General features: G+C 42.4%; 1 long non-coding RNA gene across 1 annotated transcript; it reads left to right on the top strand.

The window, feature by feature from the left end:
• Positions 1 to 1,158: 1,158 nt before the first annotated feature.
• Positions 1,159 to 24,311, top strand: LOC144457988 (uncharacterized). Its single transcript, XR_013487555.1, has 2 exons — positions 1,159 to 1,448; positions 23,826 to 24,311. It is a non-coding gene; the product is annotated as an uncharacterized LOC144457988 (long non-coding RNA).
• Positions 24,312 to 24,952: the final 641 nt, after the last annotated feature.

The raw sequence follows: 24,952 nt of genomic DNA, 5'->3' as shown, positions 1-24,952 counted from the left end.
CCTTAAAGCACTATGTAAATGTGTGCAGTTTATCATGGTTGGAAATGGGGAGAAACTATAGGGAGGCAGAACAGTTAAGCTGTTGCAAAGAAGATGTGAATGAAGGTGGTGACTGTTCTGAGAATAAAAGCAAGGGACAGATTAAAGATATATCATAAAAAAGAAGAATCTTCAAAAGAAGAATCAGTGACTGAATGTGGATAGAGAAGGAGGAGTCAAAGATTACTGGAACTTTTTAAGCTAGGATAATCAGAATAATGATGATAATACCTTTGGCAGAAATAAAGAATTCAAGGAAGGTCAGTTTGGAGGGTAGAAGAGATGACAAGATAATGAGTTTAATTTTGGTTATGCTGAGTTTGACATGACAATATACACTAGGGAATGCCCTGGGAGCACTTGGAGATAGGTACTCAGGTGAGATACCAATCCTAAACAGATTTGGTGCTGCCTGCAAGGAAGTAATAGTTGAAACCCCAATAAGGATTGAACTCTCCAAGAGAGAGATTGAGAAAAATGGAAGGTCAAACATGTGAACATTGTCTGTAGTTAAGGGGTGGAAGTAAAAAAAAAAAAAAAAGGAAACCAGAGTAGGAAATGGAAAAGGAGCAGTAGGAGAGGTAGGAGAACCAGGACAGAACTCTGTCAATGAAAAAAGGAGATAGTTTTGAAAAGAAGGGGATAGCTAATGGGGTTAAATGCCATAGGGAAGTCAAGGGAGATGAAGACTAAGAAAAAGCCCTGGTGCTTTTCTCCCCCAATTAACTATCTCACTCACTAGATGGGGAATTTCCCAGGGGCAGGACCATAATATCACAGTTGGACTGAGATATCCCCAAAGACAGAGTGCATATCTCGGAGCATGTGTGTTCTTTTCTCCCTAAAATTGTCTGTTCAGGGGCTTTCCACGCAGTGGTCACTTAATTCAGGTTTGATCAGCAGACTGAAAAGGCAGTCAGCAGGAACTTATTACCATTGTGAGTGTTTGGGCAAACACTCAGTATGGTTGAGAGCTGTATGTTTTGTTTGTGTCCTGTGTGACAAGGAGTCTGTGGGTTTGGCAATCCTAGGTTTGTGGCTATTGGTGGTTTTCCCCTTAAAACCACAGACTTGTGTGACTGGTTTAGGATCATCTCCTCCAGTTATGTGACTTTGGCAGGGAGAGAGGATCTTATAGGAGCCCAGAGCTGCAGAGCCAATCTTCCTCCACATCCAGGACCCCCTCTCCCCAAGCCATCCATATGGAGGACACAGATTGCTGGGCAGGAAGCTCTGGGATTGCCACTGCCCCAGAGAAAGAGCCAATGGGAGGAAGTTCCCTCCCCGTGGGTGATGGTTCCCCACTAGCTTGCTGACTCACTCCCTGTGTTGGGCCAGGGCCAAATGCCTATACTCAGGACTGGGAAGACATCAGGCTTTGCTAGGAAGATACCAGAGACCAGGAAAAGGTTTGCTGATCTCTAGTTTTTGCTTTCACTTGCCATTCTGTTAGGATTTTGTGGGATTCTGTATCTGTAGAAAGGGTTCTCAGAATGTCAGGGGGATAGGGAAATGATGCAACCACTCTCGCCTATCTAGATGGTGTAATGGTTAGCATGCTGGACTGGGAGTAGAGAAGATTTGAGTTTAAATCCTGCCTTGGACACTCACTAGCTTCATGACCCTGGACAAGTCTCTTAACCTCTGTTCGCCTCAGTTTCTTCATCTGTAAAATGGAGACAATAATAGTACCCACCTCCCAGAGTTGTGGGTATCAAATGAGGTAATACAGGCTGTCCCAAAAGTCTTAGTGCAATGCTACATATAAGTAAAGTGCTTTGCAAACTTTAAAATACTATATAAATGCTATTATTGTTGTTGTTGTTATTATTCTCATCATCCTGTCCATAGGGCTAGAAGGCACTCCTCTTTCCAACCCTCTCACTTTACAGATGAGGAAACTGAGGCCCAGAGTTTAAATTCAATGACTTTTCCAAAGTCACAGGGCTAGTTAACGGCAGTCAAGAAGAGAATTCCGATGTTCAGACAACTAATCCACTGCTGTTTCTCATGATATCAATTATCCTTCACACCTGAACGAACCACCTCCTCTTAACTTCCCTGTTGCTGTGAAGACCACCATTCTTCTAGAAGACCCAGTCTCACAGCCTAGAAATCATTTTCAGTTCTTTACTTTCCCTCATGGACCCCACATCTAATCACTAGCAATTTCTTATCAGTTCTACCTCCTTAATACATCTTAAATCTATTCCCCTTTTCCCTGGCCAGGCCACAGGCACCCCAATTGTACACTCCTTCATCACCTCTCACCTGGACATTTATAATAGATTCCTAATTGGCCTCCCTTGATCTTGTCCCTCTCCACTCCAATCCATCTTCCACCTGGCCCAAAATGATATTCTTAAAACACTAGCCTGGCCTTGACACTCCCCTGCCCAAAGGGCATCTTTGATTCTGGCTCCCCATTGCGAAATTCCTTACTTTGGCATCAAAAGCATTTTACAACCTGACTCAAGTCCATCTTTCCGGGCTTCATACACACCACTTCCCCATCATGTACTCTCCATGCCCGCCGTGCTGACATTGTTACTCTTCCTCCTCTAAGACCTTTCATCTTTCAACCCAGTCCCTTTTCCCAGGCTATTCCCCCAGGCTGGGGATGTTCTTCCTTCTCACCTTGGCCTCTTGGAAGCATGAGAACTTCTCCCAAGGCTCAGCTCAAGAAATATTCCATAGAGGCTTTTTTTGATTCCTCTAATTTTTAGTCCTAACATCATTTTGTATGTTTTTGTGGAGGGGAGGGGGGTGTACACTTGTATTTACTTATCTGTAAAGGATCAAATTAGATAACACCTACAAAGTGCTTTGTAAACCTTCGAGTACTAAGTAAATGCTAGTTATGATGATAACACGATGACTATATATATGTCTTACTCAGTAGAGTGTAAGCTCCTTGAGAACAGGGACTGTGTTGCGACACTTTTACTTTTATATCCCCAAGTCCTAGCACAGTGCCTGTCACATGATCAGCAATTGATAAGTGCTTGTTGATTAGCTTTTGATTCATCATACACCACAAAATTTAGAACTGAAAGGGTTAGTTAATTCGTCAGCAAACATTTAAGTTCCTACTTTGTTGTCAGGCACTGTGCTAACTGCTAGGGATACAAAGGAAGGCCAAAGGCATTTCTACTCTTACAGAGTTCACATAGTAGTGGGGAAGACATACAACAAGAGATATGTAGGATAAATTAGAGGTAATTAATAGAAGGAAGAGACTTGAGGGGGATTGGGGAAGGCTTCCTGTAGAAGATGGGATTTTAGATGGAACTTGAAGTCAGGGAAGTCAAGAAACAGAAAGGAGGAGGGAGAGAATTCCAGGTCTAAGGGATAGCCAATGAAAATGCCCAGAGTCGTACAGTAAGTAGGCCAGCAGCACTGGATCACAGAGTCTATAGGAGTAAGGCATGAGAAGACAGGAAAGGTAGGAAGGGGCCAGCTTGTGAAAGCTTTAAAAGCCAAACAGGATTTTATATTTGATCCTGGGGATAATAGGAAGCCATTGGAATTTATTGAGTTGTGGGGGAAGGGTGACGTAGGCAAACCTGTTCTTTAGGAAAATCATTTTGATAGCTGAGTGGAGAACAGACTGGAATGGGGAGAGACTAGTGACAGGCAGACAAACCAGCAAGCTATTGCAATAATCCAGATGTGAGATGATGAAAGCTTGCACCAGAGCAGTGGCAGTACCAAAGGAGAGAAGGTGGCATATATAAGAGATGTGACAAAAGTAGTATCGATAGGATTTGGAAACATAAGGGGAGTGAAAAAGGATGAGGAGTTGAGGATGACACCTAGGTTGTAAGCTTGGGTAACCAGGAGGTTCACCTCAACAGGAGTACCCTCAGTAGTAATAGGAAAGCTAGGAAGAGATAAAGGCTTAGGGGGTAAAGATGGTAAGTTTAGTTTTGGACATTCTGAGTTTAAGATGTTTACTAGACATCCAGGTCAAGATGTCCAATAAGTAATTAGAGATGGAAGTCTGGGGATTACGGTTGGATAAGTAGATCTGAGAATCATCAGCATAGAGATGATAATTGAATCCATGGGAGCTGATAAGATCACCAAGTGAAATAGTATAAAAGAAGAGAAGAGGGCCCAGAACAGAGCCTTGGGAAACACCCACAGTTACCTGGATGAAGATCTAGCAAGAGAAGCAGAGGAATCATCAGACTAGTAGGAGGAGAACCAGGAGAGAGTCATGTCAAGAGTATCAAAGAGAAGAGGGTCAAAGGCTACAGAAAGGTCAGAAAGGATGAAGATTGAGAGAGGGCCATTACATTTGGCAATTAAGAAATCACTGGTACCTTGTAAAAAGTACTTTCAGTTGAATGATTGAAGTGGTTGAAAGCCAGACTGTAGAAGGTTAAGAAGAGAGTGAGAAGAATGGAAATAGAGGCTTTCTCAAGGAATTTAGCTACAAAATGGAAGAGAAATGTGGAATGATAGTCATCAGAGTTGGACAGACTAAGTGAGGATTTTTTGAGGATGGGGGAGATATGGGTATATTTGTAGACAGTAGGGAAATAGCTAATACACGGGGAGAAATTAAAGATAAGTGAGAGAATAGGGATGATAGAGGGGTCAATATGCTGAAGAAGATGGGATGGAAAGGGATCACTTGTGAGTGAAGAGGGGTTTACCTTGGCAAGAAGAAGAGCCACCTCTTCATGTGAGACAGGGGTGAAGGAGGAAATAGTAACAGTAGGTGTCTGGGTGATATGAGATGAGGAGGAGAGGAGGAGAGCTCTCAAAGAACGGTCTCAGCTTTTTCAGTGAAATATTAGGCAAGGTTGCCAGCTGGAGAGATAGGGGAACTATGAAAGGTGTGAAGAGGAATAAAAAAGATTTATAAGAGCCTCAGTGGTGAATGGAATAAAATAATTGAGGAGATGTAAAAGGGTTGTCTTGCTATAATGAGGACCCAGGTAAGATGATTTTACATAAATTTGTGGTGGACTCAGTATGGTTTCATGATTTTCTCCAGCCTTGTTCAGCAGCATTCGAGTAGGAATGAGAACAATGGATAATGAAATCAATACCAGACTCAGGCTTGGCAGAGCAAGATCAGAATTAGGGGAAGGGGGAAGGAAGAAAAGGACAGTGTAAAGTTGAACTGCTTTGCAAAAGGGTCAAGATTGGGAAAGGAGGAGAGTATAACCAATGCACAGGGAAGACCTGATAAAGACAAAGAATGAGGTTTGTGAGTACAAGGCAAAGGGAGAAGTGGAATGACAACCAGATTCAATCAGATAAAGGAATTTCGGAGTTCGTGAATGCGGAAGTGGAACATCTTTGGGTGGTGGCAAGATCCAGGTTATGACCCTGCGTATAGCTGAAGTGAGGTGGAGAAGTAGGTCATGGGAAATGAGTGAGGTGAGGAACTGGGAGGTTAGGGTGTTTGGGAGAGTAACAGTATGTATGTTGAAGTCCCCTGTTGTTGTTCAACCTTTGTTCTCTAAGAGGACCAATGAGACTTCAGGAGGGTGATGTCTTGACTTGCAAGTGAATTGGACTAAGTGAGGCAGAACTGTGCAAAGTCATCAGCCCCACTCTGTCCTCCAGAGTCATCGGAGTCCATTGCCAAGATGGTCAGGATGACTGGTGATGGCCCCCAGACATCCCCTACTATGAGGGCAGGGGTTGAGGAGGAGACATCATTATGAGCCAAGTACTGAATTCACTGAGGGAGGAAGGAGGATGTTCTGGAGGTCTACAGACAATAGCTACCACAATCTTGATTAGGTGGTAAATATGGATTGAGTGAACCTCAAAGGAGAAGAGATTGTTGAGTAATGGTGGGAGGGCTCTTAGAAATAATCTCTGCTCCTTATTGCTTTGTGAGACACAGGGCGGTTGTAATGCCTGTGGGTAAGTCTATTCTATATGAATGTTGTATGTGAAAATGTTTTGGGTCTTCCAACTTGGGGCCAGTCTTATCCAAGGAGAAAAGGAGTAAATGGCCAGGGAGCTTGCCTGGTGAGACCTCCAAGTAGAATGAGCTCAGGCTGAGGCTTCAGACAAGTCTTATCATGCCAAACACACTTTACTAAGTGGAAGAAATGTGTCTTACACTTCCTTTGTGTCTTCTAACTCAGGGTAAGGTCCTTCATCTTGGTGTGACCCAGCCCTAAGCCAAGTTCAAACCTTGGGATTGTGGGAGACTGGGACTGCTACTTTTTTTTTCCCTTAATGACAAATTTGGGTTTTGACATGAACAATTTTGCCTTACATTTTTATTGTTCCAAAATAACATGAGCATTTGATAGTTGACTGGATAGACTAGAAGCCAAGAAAACCTGGTTTCAAATTCTACCTCAGCGGGGCAGCTAGGTGGCGTAGTAGGTAGAGCCCTAGCCCTGAAGTCAGGAGGACCTGAGTTAAAATCCAGCCTCAGACCAAACACATGATGTTTACTAGCTATGTGACCCTGGGCGAGTCACTTAACCCCAATTGCCTAAAAATAAATTAATAAATAAACATATAAATCAAATCCTATCTCAGATGTTTACTAGCTGGGTGACCCCTGACAATGACACCCTCTCTGCACCCCGGTTTCCTCATCTATAAAATGTAAATGATAATAACAGAAGATCATATGGAATAATAAACACTACTATTAGGAATTATTATTACTAGTGTTATGAATTGTTGTTATTAGAAATTATTATCATTGTTATGAAGGTATATGCAATAATAAGCACTTTGCAAATCTTATAGTACTGTGTAAATGCTAGTTGTTGCTGTTGTTATTAGAGATAGACCTGTGATGTCACTGATACAGGAAAGAAACTCTCAGATGAAGGAATTCCAATCTACCAATGCAGATTGTTGCTTTATCTTCAACTTATGATCTTAGAGAATTGCGTGGGATTCTTTGAAGTTAAACAACTAAGGGTCACAGAGTTGGTATGTGTCAGAGGCTAGACTTCAACCCAGGTGTTCCTGGCTCTGAAGCCAGCTCACCTTGCACTACATCCCTGTGCCTCTCTCACTATTGTCATGATTTGCCAATAAAGAGAATAGAACATTCTTCTCAGAACCCTTATAATTTAAAGGCTCAGACTTTATCTTGCTCAGCCCTTTGGTTATGAGTTTATTCATATTCTATATCAAAGAGGAACAGGGAGTTCAAACTTGCTCCCACAGTCTGACTTGTGAAGAAGCTATTTAATTTGTCTCTGGACCCAATTCAAAATCAATCAATCAACAAACAATAAACAAATAAAGCAAAAGGTAAATCCATTGGCCCAGAGGGTGGGATGGAAAGAGTGTGGGGCTTGGAAGCAAGAGACCTTTGTTAGAACCTCAGATTGGCCATTGGCCATCTGCGTGATCTTAGACAAGTAATTTAACTTTACCACAGTCAATTACCAATGAGCCGCAGTTTCCTCAATTGTACGATGGGAATGATGATAACCCCATACCACTTACCTCAAGGGATTATTATGAGGGAAGCACTTTGTAAAGCCATGAAACACTATAGAAAAGTGATCTGTTAGTACATTTGCAGCACGAAAAATAGTATCACTCATTTTGGGGACCAGACTTGTAGCTTCATTAGCATAGGGAACTCCCCTGACAATTCCCCTTTGCCAGGGAAGAGCATAACCTGTTTTAAAATTTAAAGGCACACTGAAATTAAGTGGTATGCCCAAGGTCACGTGGCTAATTTGTGTCAGAGATGAAGCTTGAACCTACTACACCTTCCTGATTCTGAGACCAGTCCTCTAACTTTATTATTGCCGTTAGTGTTGACTCATATCAGTCCTGTCCAATTCTTGGTGACCCCATTTAGGGTTTTCTTGGCAAAGATACTGGAGTGGTTTGCTATTGCCTTCTCCAGCCCATTTTACAGATGAGGAGCTGAGGCAAACAGGGCGAAGTGATTTACCTAGGGTCACACAGCTAGTAGGTGGCTGAGGCCAGATTTGAACTCAGGAGGATGAGTCTTCCTGATTCCAAGCCCACTGTTCTATCCACTGAGCCACCTAGCTGCTATTATTGCTATTATTTTCCTCCCAAAATAACAGGAATGACAATTTAAGACGGACAATGGATAAAGATCGTGCTGTTTCAGGCTTTGCTGTTGTAACAGGGGTCTGGCACATTTGCTGAACTCGTCAGTTTGCTTGATTGATAACTTCCCTATGTGGAGAAGTGAGCAGTTTGCTTCCAAGGGAGTTGTGGTACCATAAAATGGAAGTGCTTTTTAGAGACCGTAAAGAATGTCTAGACATTTTGTCACTGGTTCCAATCTGCAGCTGATCACAGAATGTCTAAGCCTGCTCCACAATGGTGAGGAGGAGCCTTTTTTGATTGGCTACATAGTCAGAACTGAGGCGTCTTCCAAAAAGGCCTCATTTTTTATGGCTGTCTACTCTTCCACTCCCCTCCTGGTTGGACCCTTCTGCTCGTTGTACCCGATGAAAGGCAATGATGTAAGGGGTGAAGCCTTGGGACCTTCTTTCCAGTGCCACCATGTGGTTCTAAAAAACAGACCTCAGTCCTTGGCCTCTGCATTTATTCTTTTCCCTTCTAAGTAAAAGGACTAGAGCTTCTGATCTTGTGAGTTTTCAAAGGTCAAGAAGGTATCCTGGAGTTCCAGAGTCCGGGTTTTGAGCCAGTGCAACATTGATGCCCAGAGGAGCAAAGAGTGACCTTTGTTTGGGATTCAGTATGGCAGCACCTGGAGACAAGGATTATCTAGCAATCATGCCAAATCCGAACATGAACTTGGTAGGAGCGATATTATGTAGGAATTGAATTAAGTGGGGTCCCCAAGGTGTGGGGGGTAACGTTTATACATTTGTTCTTGCTGTATCTTAGGAGTAAATGTCCCCTTGTAAAAGCTAATTGAAATTAAGTGGCTATATAGAACTGGGGCACTTTTTACTTGTGGCTAAGTGAGCGGAAGAGCAAACACAGCCAATGGGGCTCAAGCTGATGGCATTAGAGATTAAACACCCCTGACTTCTCAGGGGACCCTGAAGCTCTTCAGGGTAGTTGTAGCTGGCCTGGTTCTGGGATAATGAGCCAGAGCATGCTTGCCACACTGTCAAACAACAGCACAGGAATACAAGAATTTTGTAGATACCAAACTGTTCCAAGCGCTGTTCTGCAAACACAGAATGGTATGTCTTACCTTTGGGTCTTAGTGCAAGCTGTCCTCCACGTCTAGAACACTCACAGACCTCAACTGAACCTCACGGAACCTCTAGGTCACTTCAAGTTCAGCTCAAGAGTCCCTTCGATCAAGTTTTAAAACAAATGTTGAAAATTGTTTTTACATGTAATTGGGGAAAAAATTAAAAAGAAAATATTAAGAAAAAGAAAAAGAAGAGTTCCTTTGATTTCTCCTTATGTACCTTCTGTGCTTGAACCTACTTTCCATTGGACTGTGCATTTTTATGGTAGAATGTGTCCCAAATCTGAGGAGATATTTTATACCAATTATACCACCTCAGTAAATATGCCTACCCAAAACTAATTACTTGCTTCTGACTTCACCACAAGTCCCTTCTCCCACTGATGAGTTCCTTCTAGGGCCTACATTTCTGGGGACACATCCAGGCTGGCCCTACTTCATTCTCCTCTCTGATGTATTTCTGACCCTCTTGGACTTCACTGTCATGCCCCCTCGAGGGTACCTTCTCCAATTTCCTCTGCTTTGGAGCTCCCTTTGACACATTGACTTCCTCCATCAGAGTCTAAGCTCCTTGAAGGAAGGCACTGTCTTTCTTTTGTATTTGTATCCCCAGTGCTTATCACAGTTTCTGGCTTGTAGTAGCATTTGACTGATGCTTGTTACCTGCTTGAGGCCTAAAGTCTAGCTGATTAATTGATTTCCCTGATCTTCCTGGGGAAGCACCCAGGTGGGAATAATAAGCATTACAGAAATGTTATCATAGCATTAGAAAACTCCTCCCTCCATCCCTTAGTGTTAACTCTAGATCCCTGGGCAAGTGTGCTTTGCTCTGGAGGCTCCAACTACATGTGGTATAGCCTGTACAAAACGTCTCCCTAAGCTGGGGGGTACACTACCCACAAGTATAGAGAGTCACCTAATCTATTCTCAGCTCCCAATGCAGCTACTGCCACCAGCCGTGTCAGGGATGCTGCTTTGTTGTTCACTTGTGTCTGACTCTTCATGACCCCATATGGGGTCTTCTTGGCAAAGACACTGGAATGGTTTTACCATTTCCTTCTGTGGATTAAAACAATCAGAGGTTGAGTGACTTGCCCAGGGGTCACACAGCTAGTGAGTGTCTGAGGCCAAATTTGAACTCAGGTCTTCCTGACTCCAGGTCCAATTATACACCCTACATGTCTCCTAAGATATCAATTAAAAAGTCCAAATCCTCTGAAGTTCACTAGGTCCTCCTCCAGTCAAGGGTGGAGGGGAAGGCTGAGGCTAAGACTAAATCCCTCTCATCCCCACCCTCCTCCAATTATTTCTCAGGGGCTTGGCTGGAGGCTTTCATGACTAAGATGCTAGACACTCAAAATCAAATTCCAGACTAAATTCCTGGTTTTATACAAACCCAGTGGGGTCTGGCCAACTTCTTTAGCTAATCCCACCAGGCTTCCTATGCTATGTCACTCTGATCCATCCAATGTCTTTCAAGGACTTTTTCTGCCCTTAGTCTAAAACCTATGATTAATTGATTCAATTGAGAGATGGCCAGGCCAGGTTCACACCTTTGATCAATAAAGCCATTGAGGCTAGGTGTCTGTGGTGCTTAGGTGCCGTGATGGACACCCCCCACAGACACCCATACTTTTTTTATAAGCTTATTGAAAATACATGCAAGTTAATGGGGAGAGGGGCAGGGAAAGACACTAGCAATCCCATTCAGGGGGTGATATTTGAGCAGAAACCTAAATCAGAAGAAAGTTATAAGATAGATTAGCCAATTTGGGAAAGTTAGAGCATGAAGGAAATCTCAGGAGGTCAGAATGTTCCTCCAAACTGGAGGAAGTTATAATTTGTCAGCATCATCTCATGCTCACTCAGAGAGAGGATCTTCTTACCAGGAAGAAGGCTGAGCAAGGAAAGGTTACTGAGAAAGAGGGGCATAAGGGGGGATAGCCAGTAGTTATAGGTAAAACACAGAAGACCAGGTGCATGGGAAACTGTAGGAACTAAAATCTGAAGCTTCGGAAGGAGGAAGAAAGAGGTTCAAAAGGAACTATTAGAAATTCAAAGGGGCAGCTAGGTGGCGCAGTGGATAGAGCACTGGCCCTGGAGTCAGGAGGACCTGAGCTCAAATCGGACCTCAGACACTTGACACTTACTAGCTGTGTTACCCTGGGCAAGTCACTTAATCCCGATTGCCTCGCAAAAAAAAAATTCAAGTTAATTTAGCAAGCATATATTAAATGCCTACTATGTGTCAGGTATGACATGATACGAATTTACAAAAGGAAATGGTGCATGCCCTCAGGAAAGGCCAACTCAGAGTGGGCCAGGCACATCTGTGTTCTTAGGATAACATGTTGTTCCCTTCTCCCTTGGGCTACAGGGCTCTGCACCCCTGACACTGTTAATATCCCTCTCATTACCTTTCAGGGGGTTCTTTTCTCCTATCCAAGGGCCAGGGATATATCTTTGGCAGTCATAAAACAGTTGTAAAGGGAGGTGAGGATCAGGAAGGCCAGAAAACAGAGAAGCAAGGAGAGCAGCAGAGATCACAATCCATTTTGGATTCTATGCTAGATCTTGGCCTGTTTCTGCTCGGTAGGACTGGGGGCCTTTCTACTGCTTTACTCTGCTATGCTGTCATCCCGTGATCCAGGTTTCCTGGGAGATGAACCTCCAGAATAGAACCTGGGGGAGAGGAGAAGGCTTCAGCAAATAGAGAAGACACGGTCAGATTCAACCCAAGGGCCCGGGGCACAGGGCCTGGAGCACAGGGCCCGGAACAGGCAGCCTTGACTATGGAACCAAAGAGAGCCTATGGTACCTGTCTTTAAGATCCCCCTGTTTAGAGGGAAGGTTAGTTGGAGGGAGAACTCACCCCAGTACAAACAAATTCAATCTATGTGGATCAAATGCCTACTAATGAGTAAGGCCTGCCCTCAGGGAGCTTGCATTCACCAGGTTTTTTTCTTTTTCTCCTTGGCTCTCCTACCTTCTAAGCCAGATTTCAATTGCTCTGCCCTAACAGCAAAAAAAAAAAATCCGTAGCAGTCTATAAATTGTTGCTGTTGTCACTGTTATTGCTGTTTTCTCAACAATGGGGAAAGCTTCCTTGGAGCCATCCACATCTTCCATGTGAAGAGAGAGTTCTTGGTGGAGAAGTTTTTGCTGTTTGTTCGTTTGCTTATTTTTCCTATGTAAAGCTCACTGAACCATATGGAGGCAGATTGAACCTGTGATCTTGCTCTCAGTTAGCATTGCGTTCTGACCCACGTTACTAACTGACCCTGTGCTTTAACCCGTGGCAGCGACTCAGCTGGGACAACAAAAGTCACAGAGCCAGGTTACAGTTTGCCTGGTGTTGGAGGAAAACTGAGTCGCTGACCTCTCTCCTGCCCCAACACACTTGTTTTCGCCTTGGCCCCCATGTCATACAAATTAGAGGGTATGATCCTGGGTTCGTGTCGGCACAGAATCCGCCAGATGACATTTTCCCTGTGAGCCCAAGCTGTCCCCAGGCCAGCCCAGTCTGACCTGCACGGAACATCTTTTTCCCATCTGCTTTCCTCAGGGATAGTGGAGCCATGTGAAAGATAGCATCTGTGGCCTCCTTGGGAGATGAAGCTGGAAAAACTTCAAAATTGTCTGGCACCGGCCCTGCAAATGGCACAGGGATAATTGAAACTCTGCTCAGATTCTTTCACGGCTAGTGCTGCCCCTAGAACACTGGCATTTTGCCCCAGAGCTGGCTGTCAGTGATCATTCTTTTTCATTTGCTTATCACTTTGTGTTTGGGGATTTCTGGGAGCCAAGTCCCACTCCGTCCAGGGAAATCTATGACTCTGGGGACTCGTGACTCTGGGGACTTTATACTTCAAGCTGTCAGAGTTCTCTGCCCAAATCTACCCTGCTCCCAACACCTCCTACTCAGATGGTGGAACTACAATGAACTCTCAGTTATCTTTCCATGGCTTAGCCAGAATGAACCCACTTCCCACTTTTAAAAAGTCTGTGGCCAGCCTTCTTTCTTTCCCCTATTTTTCATCTTCCCTTCTTTCCTCCACCTGCTATCTCATGTGACCCTCCAGATCCCATGTCCTCTGGAACCTGCAAAATGATCTAAAAACCATAGACTGCATACTAAAATGGAAAAAGGCTTGCTAGCCATGGGCAAGTCACTTTGCTTCTCTGTGCCTCAGTTTCTTCATCTTTGAAATGGGTATGATGGTGCTTACATTGATTATCTCATAGAGCGGCTGTGAGGAAAGTAATTTGTAAACTGTACAGTGTTATGTGAGTCATTGTACTCTTAGCCTAGACGAAACACAATTAGGAAGGTAAACCAAGGAGAAAATATTTTTGAAATATATGGTAATTCCAAAATCAGGTGTAAATGGCTTTTGGGTTATTTGTTGTTTTGGATTATCTGTGCCCTTGATTCTCTCAGCGGGGACTTCTTTTTTTTGCTTTTTCTTTATATCTCTAACACTTAGCACAATCCCTGCCACATGGTAAGTGATTAATACATCCAGGATGTATTAAATGGATTCTTTCCATTAGCAATCAATGCGTGTTTATTAAGCACCTATTGCAGGCCACTGTCTTGAGCACAAATGAATAAATGAACTAGAATTTATTAAGCATCTACTGTGTGCCAGACACTGTGTTAATCTCTGAGGATTCAAGTACAAAAGTGAGAAAGTCCTTGCCCTCAAGGGGCTTACGTTCCAGTTGGGAGGTTTAATATAGGTAGAAGAGTAGGAGTCAGGTAGGGAGATTTGGTGTGAGGAGTCCAGGGACTGGGAGAGGATCCATAGACAGCCAATTGTCGTAGGTTTTCCAGTATCACTGATTACTGACACAGTGATGATGGGGTGATGGAGCTAGAAGGGATCTCAAGTCCATCCTTGTCCTACCTCCTCATTTTATAGAGGAGGAAAGGGAAGCCAAATAACTGGCCCAGCGGAACAAGTGTCGGAGCTGAGACCCAAACCCAGGTCCTTTGACTGCAGGGCAAGTGGTCATTCCCCTGTATCACAACAAGAAAGAAAAATAGGGGTGGGTAGAGTAGAAGAAGAGGAAGTGGCTGCAACTAGGGGGAGGTGGCAAGATGACCCTTTTGGTAGACCCTGGTTTTCTAGGGAATGGCTGGATGGGATTTGATTTAATTATTAAAATAATGAACAATTATTTAAATTAAATAACAAGCTTTTCAGGATCCAGAATCATGAACTTGGAAAGAGGAGGGCAACCATGTCAGCTATTTATAGTTTCAAAGGAAGACTTTGAACCACTAGATCCACCCTTGCCTCTTCCTCTGAAATTTTGACCCAGACCACCTTTGGTTCTAATTTTCACTTTTATCTATACCATTCAGATAAGTCATTTCTTCTGAGTAATATGGTGTAAGTGGCTGAGGATTAGTCATTTCTTCTAGGCAATATGGTATAAGTGACTGAGTTTGACCCTAATGTTTGCCTGAAGACAGGTCTGACTCTCAGATCTGATGAGTTTCTCCCTCATTCAGGCCACATTTGGCCAGACCACCCTGTAATGACATCAGCTAATGAGCCTAGATCCTCTGAAGTTGGCCCCCTTAGCTATCCAGAGCTCTTCTAGCTGGCCTCCATCCAACTCAATTCAAGCTACTAACCTGTGGGATCAGGAAAAGCTCCTTGGAAAAGGGTGCATTTGAGATGGGTTTTAAAAAGTGTGTAGGAATTCAAAGACCAAAAGGGAAAAGGAAAGAGAAGATAGTTTAGGCATTAGGAATAGTTAGAGCAAACATGTTGAGGTGGGAAAATTCAGGATGTTTTGGGGGAACAGAAAGTAGTACAATTTGAAGTATAGAATATATTCATCCAATAAACATCTATTAAGCGGTTACTATGTGCTAAGAGCTGGGAATACAAAAAGAGGCAAAAGACAGTCCCGGCCTTCCAGGAGCTTACAGTCTAATGGGAGAGCCAACATACAAATAAATATATACAAAGCAAGCTACATGTAGGATAAATAAGAAATAAAAGAGTGAAAGCATTGTAATTAAGAGGGGTTGGGAAAAGTTTCTTTTAGAAGGTGGGGTTTTAATCAGGATCTAAAGGAAGCCAAGAAGGTCAGTAGTAGAAACAAAGGAGGGAGAGTGTTCCAGGCATGGGGGGCAGCCACAGAAAATGCTCAGGGCCAAGAGATGGAGTATCTTGTCCGTGGCACAGCCAAGAGGTCAATATCACTGGTTCAAAGAGTACATGTCCAGGAATAAGGATTGGAAAGGTAGGAGGGGGCTAGTTATGGCAGGATTTGAATGCCAAACAGAGCATTTCGTAGTTGCACCTGGAAGCAATAGGATAAGGCTGGAAAGGGGGCCCCCCCAATTATGCAAATCTGTGATATCTTTTGTTCCACTCTGGCAATTTTAATTTCTCATTCAAATCATCAATGACCTTGAAGAGAGAACCTTTGGTGGAATGTTGGGGATTGAAGAAGGGGTTGTGGTGAGGAAACATGGGTGGCGACTACAGAATATTCTCTGGAAATTTTATCAGTGAAAGGGAGTACAGATACTGGATCACAGGTTGAGGAGATACCAGAGTCAAGGCCCTGGGGGGTTTTAGGATGGGATAGGAAAGTCCTGAGAATTTTAATAGGCAATGGAGCCAGGAAAGAAGAGAGTAAAATAGAAGTGGGGGTGCTGGGTAAGAGATGAAAAATGAATCAAGCAAGATCTTAGAGGAGTAAGAATAGGTATAAAGGAACATCTGCCTTAGCAAGAAGATAGCTACATCATCCTCTGAGAGTGGAGCAAAGTAGGAGAAAAGGGGTGAAGACTTAAGGTGCCTCCCTAAATTTCATTAGGAAGGTACCAGTAGAAAATACAACTTAAGTAAGATGAACTATAATTTAATTAATTGTACTGTGTCTTTCATGAGGTAATGTAACAACAGAAGCTTTGGGTGACTGATAAGGAAAATTGAAGAGATTATGTGCATAGGTCAACCTTGCAGTAGGGAAGACCTGGGTTTAATTTTGACATCTGATTCATCATGTTAGTTATGGAACCATTGGCAAATCACTTAATTTCTCAGGGCTCCAAAAACAATTCTCTAAGATGGTAAGTTGCGAGTCTTGCTTATCTGAATAAAAAGAGGTAGTTTCTGCCCCAGGGATCTCCTTACACCAATGAAATCCTAGGTCTGAACTTAAAAAGAAAATTGAAAAAGAGTTAGATAGTAAAGAATTCATCAGCATCTCCATAGTACTGTTCAGGAGAGGTTCTCTGATTGTAGGTAAACAGTATTGCTTCTTTATATAGTGATACAAGGATACTCTCAGGATCTCCCTGAAGAACTGAATTGTGAGACGTGAGGGATGCTGGCACAGGACTGCCCCGCATGACATATTCAAATCAAAGAAGGCGCTGGGCTGTATGAGCAAAGCAGATTTGCAGTATACTGTTCAAAAGAGATACGAAAATTTAGAGACATTGCCACTCCACATGTTCATACAGACTCTTTGTGCCGGACCTGTGGCAGAGCCTTCCAAGATCATATTGGTCTGCTCAGCCACAGCTGGACACACTGTACCTTGACCCCAGCATAGCAATGTCATTTTGGTCCTCTTCAAGAGCGAAGGGCAACAACCATTGTCATTGCTTCTTTATGAAAACACAAAACAAAAGCAAAAGCAAAACTCTAGATTGGACAAAGACAATTCATCAAGCCTTCAGAGCCTGATGGAAATATTACTTAAGCACATTCAGCTCCCTTTGCTCTTAATTCTAAACTTACCAAGCAATCCTCTAATCTATAATTTAGTTCCCTGAATCGATTTCCTCTAGACAGGCAATTGATGCTAACTCTTAGAGCAGGGATGTCTAGTACTCAAATAGCTCCTGCCCCTATGCCTTAGTATTGGCTGAGTCCCCTCTGCCTAGAATGCCCTCCTTCCTCACTTCTTCCTCTTTGGATCCCAGACTTGCCTCAAGCCTCGGTTCAAATGCTCTCATTCTTCAGGAGGACATTCTTGGTTCTCCTGGGAGCTGGGGGGAGGGGAGACTAAGGTTGCTGTGCCTTCCCCTCTATAGTTCCCTTCCATCTACTCTGCGTGTACCTTCTATGTACTTATGTAGCCATTTATGGACATATTCTCTACCCCATTAGAATGCAAGCTCTTTGAGAACAGAGGCAGTTTTAGCTTTTTCCTTGTATTCCCAGTGCATGGTACCTAGTAAACATTAAATAAATTATTGATTTGCATTGTGTTGATTATTAGTCCAAAGACTTCTTATTGCTTTCTAAACATCCTAAACTACCACTGGTATGGCTATATATATTTGTATATATGTATGTATGTGTATGTGCACATGTGCGTGTGTGTATGTGTGTGTATATATATATATATGTATGTATGTATGTATTATTTTATTTTTTCCATTACATGTTAAAACAATTTTAAGCTTTTTTTTAAGTTTTGAGTTCCAAATTCTATCCGTCTCTTAACTTCTCCCTGAGACAGTAAGTAATTAGATATGTGGGGTGGCTATTTTAGACTAACAAGAAAAACAACATGGGTCAGTAGAAAGTGTCTTGGACTTGGAGTCAGGACACCTAGATTCAAAAACCCTCCTCCGACATCTACTGGACGTGGAATGGTGGACAATTCACTTTAATTCAGCTAACATAGTAGACTGTGTGCAAGGTATGTTGTGTGTTGATCACTGGAGACACAAACATAAAAATGAAACAATCCCTGAGCTTGAGGAGCTTAAATCCTCTTGGCAAGGTAAGGTAGGGTAAGGCAAGAAGCATTTATTAAATGCTTACTATGTGGCAGGCACCCTGGTAAGCCCTGAGAGATACAAACATAATTAGCTGCCCAAGTGGTATTCCAACTCTATATCTTATGATCCATGAGCCCCTAGAGAAGAGGGACTGTGTTTGCTAATGCACTTTACATAGAGTCTGATGGTTAAATAGAACTTTGGAGCTGACCTTGGACAAGTCATTTTCAGCAAACAAAATTCAACAAATATTTAAGCATCTACTATGAGCCGAGATCACTGCTGGACACTGAGAGAAAAATGACACTTAAATAAGAAAAGATCCCTGCCCTCAAGGAACTTATAGTCTAGTATTGGTATAAAACACACATGTAATGGATTACTTTAACATGACATATTAATGCAGTACACCCATGTAACATGTGGACAGGGCCACATAGTAAGACCAGGTCACCAGCTGGCCCACATCCAGCAGGTTAATCCAGAGCCACTGGGACCTGGGGAGGCTCATATAACATGAATATCTAGATAGATATATGGAATCTGGATTGCCCCACCCTGTACCTCCAAAGGAAGCTGTGATTTCTGCCTTTGTAGAGAGTAGGAAGACATCTGTGATTGGGTGATTATAACTTTGCTCTCCTATTTCCAAGAGGAGTACTGGACTAGAGTTATGTCTGTCTAATATACTTAAGATTTTGTGATCTAGAAGTATGATGTTATTTTGAAAGTTAAAATAAAATCCTTTTCCCTGGTTGTTCTAAAGGGGAAGGTGACAATTAGCTTACTCCCAGCCAGTTTAGCTCCCTCCCACCAAACAGTTATACAAAAGGCAATGACAGGTATAAAGCAAGTATATTCATCCAAATAAATGGAAATCAGGAAGTTTTACTGGTTAGAGTAGATGATAGAATACACAATAGTAAATGGGCTCTTTGACTATGAAGTGAGACAAAGTCTCAGCTTAACCAAATAGTGAAAGATTATGCTGGTGTGTGGGTGCTGGAAATCCAAAGACATCCTATGGGGCTGGCTCTCCACATGTTTGCAGCTCCAGGGAGGTCACCTGTCTGCTTTGCCTCTCATTCTCCATCTCCCCTGAACTCCTTTTCTTTCTCATCTCCAAAGTGTCTCTCCCTCATAATACTCAATGCCGCAAGCTTAGGGTTCTCTTAGCTAATTAGTAGTCATATTTCCCTATACCCAAGCAGTATCACCTGGCTGTACTTCAGGGAAATCCTCAATCTGCCTGGGGAGAAGATGCTCAATTATTCCCTGGGCCTAAACATTTTTCAGAGCTGCAAAAATCAGCCAGGATAAGCTTGAAACCTGTAACTACACATCAAATACACAAACATCAATGCTTTAAAATAATAAAGGTGATTTTCCTATCATCCCAGGTAACCAACTTGCCATACCGATGAAAACAATTATATGTTAACAGCGCTTCCAATCACATGTGGTACTATACAACATATTCTTTGATGGAGAACTTTAGTGGTGACATGACTAAATTACATGCAGGACACTAGACAAGCAGCTAAAGAGTACATACTGTGTAGATAGGACATAGCAATTAATTATGGAAAAAAAACACCAAAGCTAGCTAGCACCGGCAATAGATTTATATTGAAACATAAATAACCTGTTTTTAAGCATCAGCTTAGAGTTATGCACGTCAGCATACAGTTTTCCAGTTAGAGGAGATGGGGGTGTGGCTGAAGGAGGTCAGAGATTGTACTAGCTTTTATCACCACTTGGTAAGTAGTCAACAACCCCTCAAAGCAGTACAAGCAGTACCTTGTGCATAACAGCCTTCAGTAGCCATGGGATTAGCCCTTCTACAAGGGCTAATTTATTGTACAAGGTACAATAATGAATTTTAAACAATTTGTGCCAATCTTAGAAACAAAGACTTGAAAGAAGACCAGGTGGATTCGTTCTGTTCTATGGTTTTTAAGAAGGGAAACAGAAAGGAAGGCAAAAAGAAGAGGAAAGGTTAGAATTTGCTATTCCTCATAATTGAGATGGCTGAGAAAAAAGAATATACAAATATGGAGGAAAGGGTAGGAGACTGAGCCTCACATGGACCTCACTTTTATCTGAAATGGACAAAGTAAGGGTGAACACATCAAACTCGACAGGGAACAAGCAGAGATGGACAGGTTGCTGAGGGAAGATGCTCCTGGGGAGAGAATTAGTCATAAGCAAAAAAAACTTCCTTATCCTGAAGGAAGGATTAATGGGGAAGGGGGGAAGGGAAGAAGCAAAGAACTGGAATCAAAAGGAGCACCTATCACTTGGGGTATGGTTGAACAAAATGTGGCATGTGAATATAATGGAATAATATTGTATTATAAAAAATGATGAATGTGACTATGTAGGAGAATTCTGGGCACTATGAGCTGATTCAGAGGGAAGAGAGCAGAATCAAGAAAACAATATTGTGAAAAAACAAACAAAAAATTTTTACACATTTAAGAACTGTGTTCAATACAAGCAGCCACCATGTTTTCTGAATACTGATGATAAATGTTACTTACTTCCTTTGGAATACAAATTTAGATTAAAAAATAATAATAAATCAGTCTTAGTGAATGGCCCTGATGGGTCTACTTTCTGTTGCTGGTTGATCTCTTTGCTCTGATCTCTTTTATCTCCAAGCAAGTAGGTGGTGTGGGCATCAGAATTAGGGACTTGTTTGTTTAGCTCTGGACTGACAGGAGGGGCAGGCTGGTGATTCATAGGTCTCTGCCTTGTTGGTTGTATCTATACCCCTAGGAGTCTCTGTAGCAACAGTTATAGCCGAGAAAGGAGTTACTTTCTAAATTTAATCCTCTTGCCCTTAAGAGCACTTAGTTTCCTTCATTGGAAGCATCAGTTTCATTGGCCACATCTGGGTCAGACAGTCTTCGTAAACTGATGGATGTTCTCTTTTGTTTATGACTCTCACTTTGTTCAGCAGATGAGTATCCATCAGCGCTCTCTACCTGCTCCTCAAAAGTCCAACAACTCTCCTATGGGCAATGAGTGCTTGTGTTGAACAGTCTTGGTAGGGCTGTCTCCATTGTCTGTGGCTACTTTGAGAACAGGCAAACCTGCTCAGCCTGTCAACACCTTTGTCTGGGTTAGCTTTCCATCTGTCAGCTGACTTGAGGGTCCCCTGAATGCCAAATTTTTCAACAGAACTCTGTCTCCTCATTGAAGGTCTTGACAACATCCTCTAGTATCCTACCGTTTTTGGTTTAATTCTCAACTCTTTAGTTAAGGCTGGGACTAGGTGATAGGCTTTCTTCAGTTTTTCTGTCAGCTAAGAGATGTACAGATGGGGCAAATAGGTGATGAAGTAGATAGAGTGGACCTGGAGGTAGGAAGACTACTCTTCTGAAGTTCAAATCCTGCAGGCTCAAACACTCACTAGCTGGTCACTTAACCTTATTTGCCTCAGTTCCTCATTTGTAAAATTATCTAGAGAAGGAAATGGCAAACCACTTCAGTATCCTTGCCAAGAAAATCCCAACTGGGGTTACGGAGAGTCGGACATGACTAAAAAATGACTGAAGAACAACAAAAGAGATGTACTGATGGTGCGTAGTTTGGAACCTTCATTTGAGGCTCCAAAACACAAGTCAATAGGGAGGCGTGGTTCTTGAGCAAGCATAGGCAAATATAGTCTAAAGCTGGTCGAATTCCTGGTTCAAATTCTAGAATTGTAGGCATGCACTACATTGAGCTTTTGTTACAGTCTCAGAGTTCCCAACATATTCAACAGTGTGCAGGTGAAACACTCAGTGTCTGCATCTCCTTGTATGTGGTGAAGATCATTCTAGACTTTTTGATACCTTCCAAGGCCAATATTTTCTTGAATAGTGACTCTCAAAATCTTTACCTAGGTCAGAGCAGATTCTGGCAGAGAACCCATACACTGAAAAATATCTTTCCCGTAACACTTTGGCAGCAGTGAATTCCTTTTTGTTTTCTGGCTGGGTATGCTTGTATCAAATGGTCAGGCACCACTACATTGGTGTGGTGTATTAGGTCACTCCTAGTATAGTAGAAAGTCATAGTAGTATAATAGTATAAGGTCATTATATTGCATAATATTATGGGATAAGCATATTAGAGAAGTTAACAAAAAGTGTTGTGTGAGGTGTGAGGAGGAACTTTGTAGTGACTGGCGAGATCGGGGAGGAAAGGAAATTTGAGTTGGTCTTTTAAAAGATGAGTAGACATTCATTCAATAGCTAAAGAGAAGGAAGGAAGGGGACAGCATTCTGGGCAACAATGTAAACAAACATTTTATAGGTAGCTAAGAGTAGGGTTTGTCTGAGGGACAGAGAGGTCATAGAATCATAGAATGTTGAAGCTGGAAGAGACTTTAGATATGTCGTCCAGAGGTGTCGGACTTATCATATGGATCCTTCAAAACTCCAGGGTTGGAGTTTTGCCAAGCCAGAATACAATGTCATTGAGAAATGTTTAACAAAAGAAATGAAAATGCAATAAAACATAGGTTATGTTAATTTGTAGTTTTCTAAGTCACTATGTGGCCCTCAGGGTTTCATTTCTATTTGAGTTTGCCAACACTGATGAAATCCAATGTCTTCATTCTAAAGAGGAAAAACTTGAGGCAAATGACTTGCGCAAGGTCAACACTATATATGGTAGTGAGGCTCACTTACAGAGACCTGGAAGTGGTCAGGGGCAGAGCTGGAGCCCAGGTCCTTTGACTCCAAATCTGATGCTCTTTGTACCTTTTGTCTCCAGGTTGGCTGCAATACAGCATGCCCAGAAGGAAGTAATATAAAATTCAGTTCCATAAGTATTCATTAAGGACCTACCATGTGTCAAGTACTATGTTAGGTGTTGGAGATACAGAGACAAAAATCAAACAGTACCTACCTTCAAGGAGCTTCCACTCTACTAGGGGGAACCAAGTATATGGAAAAATAAATGCAGAATAATCACATAGTAATTTGAAGTGGGAGAATTCTAACAAGTGGGAAAATTAGGAAAGGCCTCTTTTTAAGAGGGGACACTTGAATGGAGCCTTGATGGAAGCTATGGTTTCTAAATGCAAAGGTGAAAATCAAGAGCATTTCAGACACTAGGAAAAGACTGTGCAATGGAAGTGCAAGAAGAGATGATGTATCGCATAAGGGAACCACAAGTGGGTCCATTTGGCTTTAATGTAGAATGTGTTACAGGAAGTAAGCTGCAATGAGCCTGGAAAAAAGTAGCTTAGAATCAGACTGTGAAGGGCTGAGAATTTTTGTATTTTATCTTTATGATAATGTGACAGCCAGGTCTCACAACAGATAGAGGGCTGGGCCTGGAGTCAGGAAAACTCGTCTCCCCCAGTTCAAATCTGGCCTCAGACACTTCACTAGCTGTGTGACCCTGGGCAAGTCCCTTAACCCTGTTTGCCTCAGTTTCCTCATCTGCAAAATGAGCTGGAGAAGGAAATAGCAAAGCAGCTCAGTATCTTTGCCAAGAAAACCCCAAATGCATTCATGAAGAGTTGGGCACAAATGAAACAACTGGGCAACAAATATAAAGGGAATCGCCAGTTTTTTCAGTCAGGCAATGACTAGGTCCCATCTGTGTTTCGGGAATATTGACTTAGGAGTTCTATAGAGCAGAAGTATCAAACATGCTGCTGGGGTGCCAAATGCTGCAGCAATGCTCCAGCATGGGCCAGAACTAGATTAAAATGTAACTGGGAAATACTTAACAAAATAAATTTAAAAATACAATGAAATATAGACTGTGTTACGCATTCAAACGAAGTCAATATGCTGCTCCAGGAATCCGTATGTACTGATTAGTGACCTGTTTCCATTTCAGGTTGATACCGCCAATGTAGTAGGAGATGGATGAAAGGGCAGAAGAAACTGGAATGAGAGCGGATCAATTAGGAGGTCATTTTGGTCAGAGAGGAGACAAAGCTGGAAAGATGGGGTGGCGCTGCTTCTAATTCTCTTCCAATCTATCTAACCACTTTTCATTCGCCTTTGCTGGATCATCTAACAGCTGATACACCCAAAGGCTCTGGCTTTCTTCTCCCCACCCTTTCTCTAGGTGACCTTAGCAGTTCCCATGTGTTCAGTTATCATGTCAATGCAGATGACTCCCAGTGCTAGATATCTTCTACGACTCTGGCCTCCTGCACTGCAGTCCCACTCACCACTTACCTATGAGACATTTCCCCCCCAATTTTAAAAACGTAAAGTTTTGAATTCCAAATACTATCCTTCCCTCCCTCCATTCCTCCCCTCTTTTCCCCCCTCCCTGAGAGGAGAAGCAATCAAATAAATACAATTATGTAAAACATTTCCATTTAAATCATTTTGTACAAGAAGACTCAAAAGAAAAAAATGAAAGAAAGTGAAAAATTGCATGTTTCAGTCTGTATTCAATATCAGTTCTTTCTCTGGAGGTGAATAGTATGCTTCATCATTAGTCCTTTGGGATTGTCTTGGATCATTGTATTGCTGAGAATAGCCAAGTCATTCACAGTTCTTTATCGTACATTATTATTATTATTGCATACAATGGTGCTCCTGGTTCTGCTCGCTTCATTCAGCATCAGTTCACGTAAGTCTTTCTAGGTTTCTCTGAAATCATCCTTCTGGTCATTTCTTAAAGTACAATGATATTCCATTACAATCATATACCACAGCTTATTTAGCCATTCCCCAATTGATGGGCATCCCTGTAGGACATCTTGCACTGAATGTCCTGTAAATATCTCAAGCTCACCTCCTCTGAAAGCAGAACTCATTATCCACTGCATTTCTGGGTTTCCTTATTTCTGTCCATGGCACCAGCATCCTTTTAGTCACCTAGGTTGGCAAACACAATCATACTTAATTCCTCTCCTCCCTTCTCCCCTCCCATATCTAAGTCTTATTAATTCTACTTCCACAACCTCTCCCACATCTGTCCCCTTCCCCTTATTCATGGTGAGACTG

This window comes from Phascolarctos cinereus, unplaced genomic scaffold (genome assembly GCF_003287225.1).
Source record: "Phascolarctos cinereus isolate Bilbo 61053 unplaced genomic scaffold, phaCin_HiC Scaffold_5;HRSCAF=322, whole genome shotgun sequence".
Lineage (NCBI taxonomy): Eukaryota > Metazoa > Chordata > Mammalia > Diprotodontia > Phascolarctidae > Phascolarctos > Phascolarctos cinereus.
This window is presented reverse-complemented; position numbering and strand designations above follow the sequence as displayed.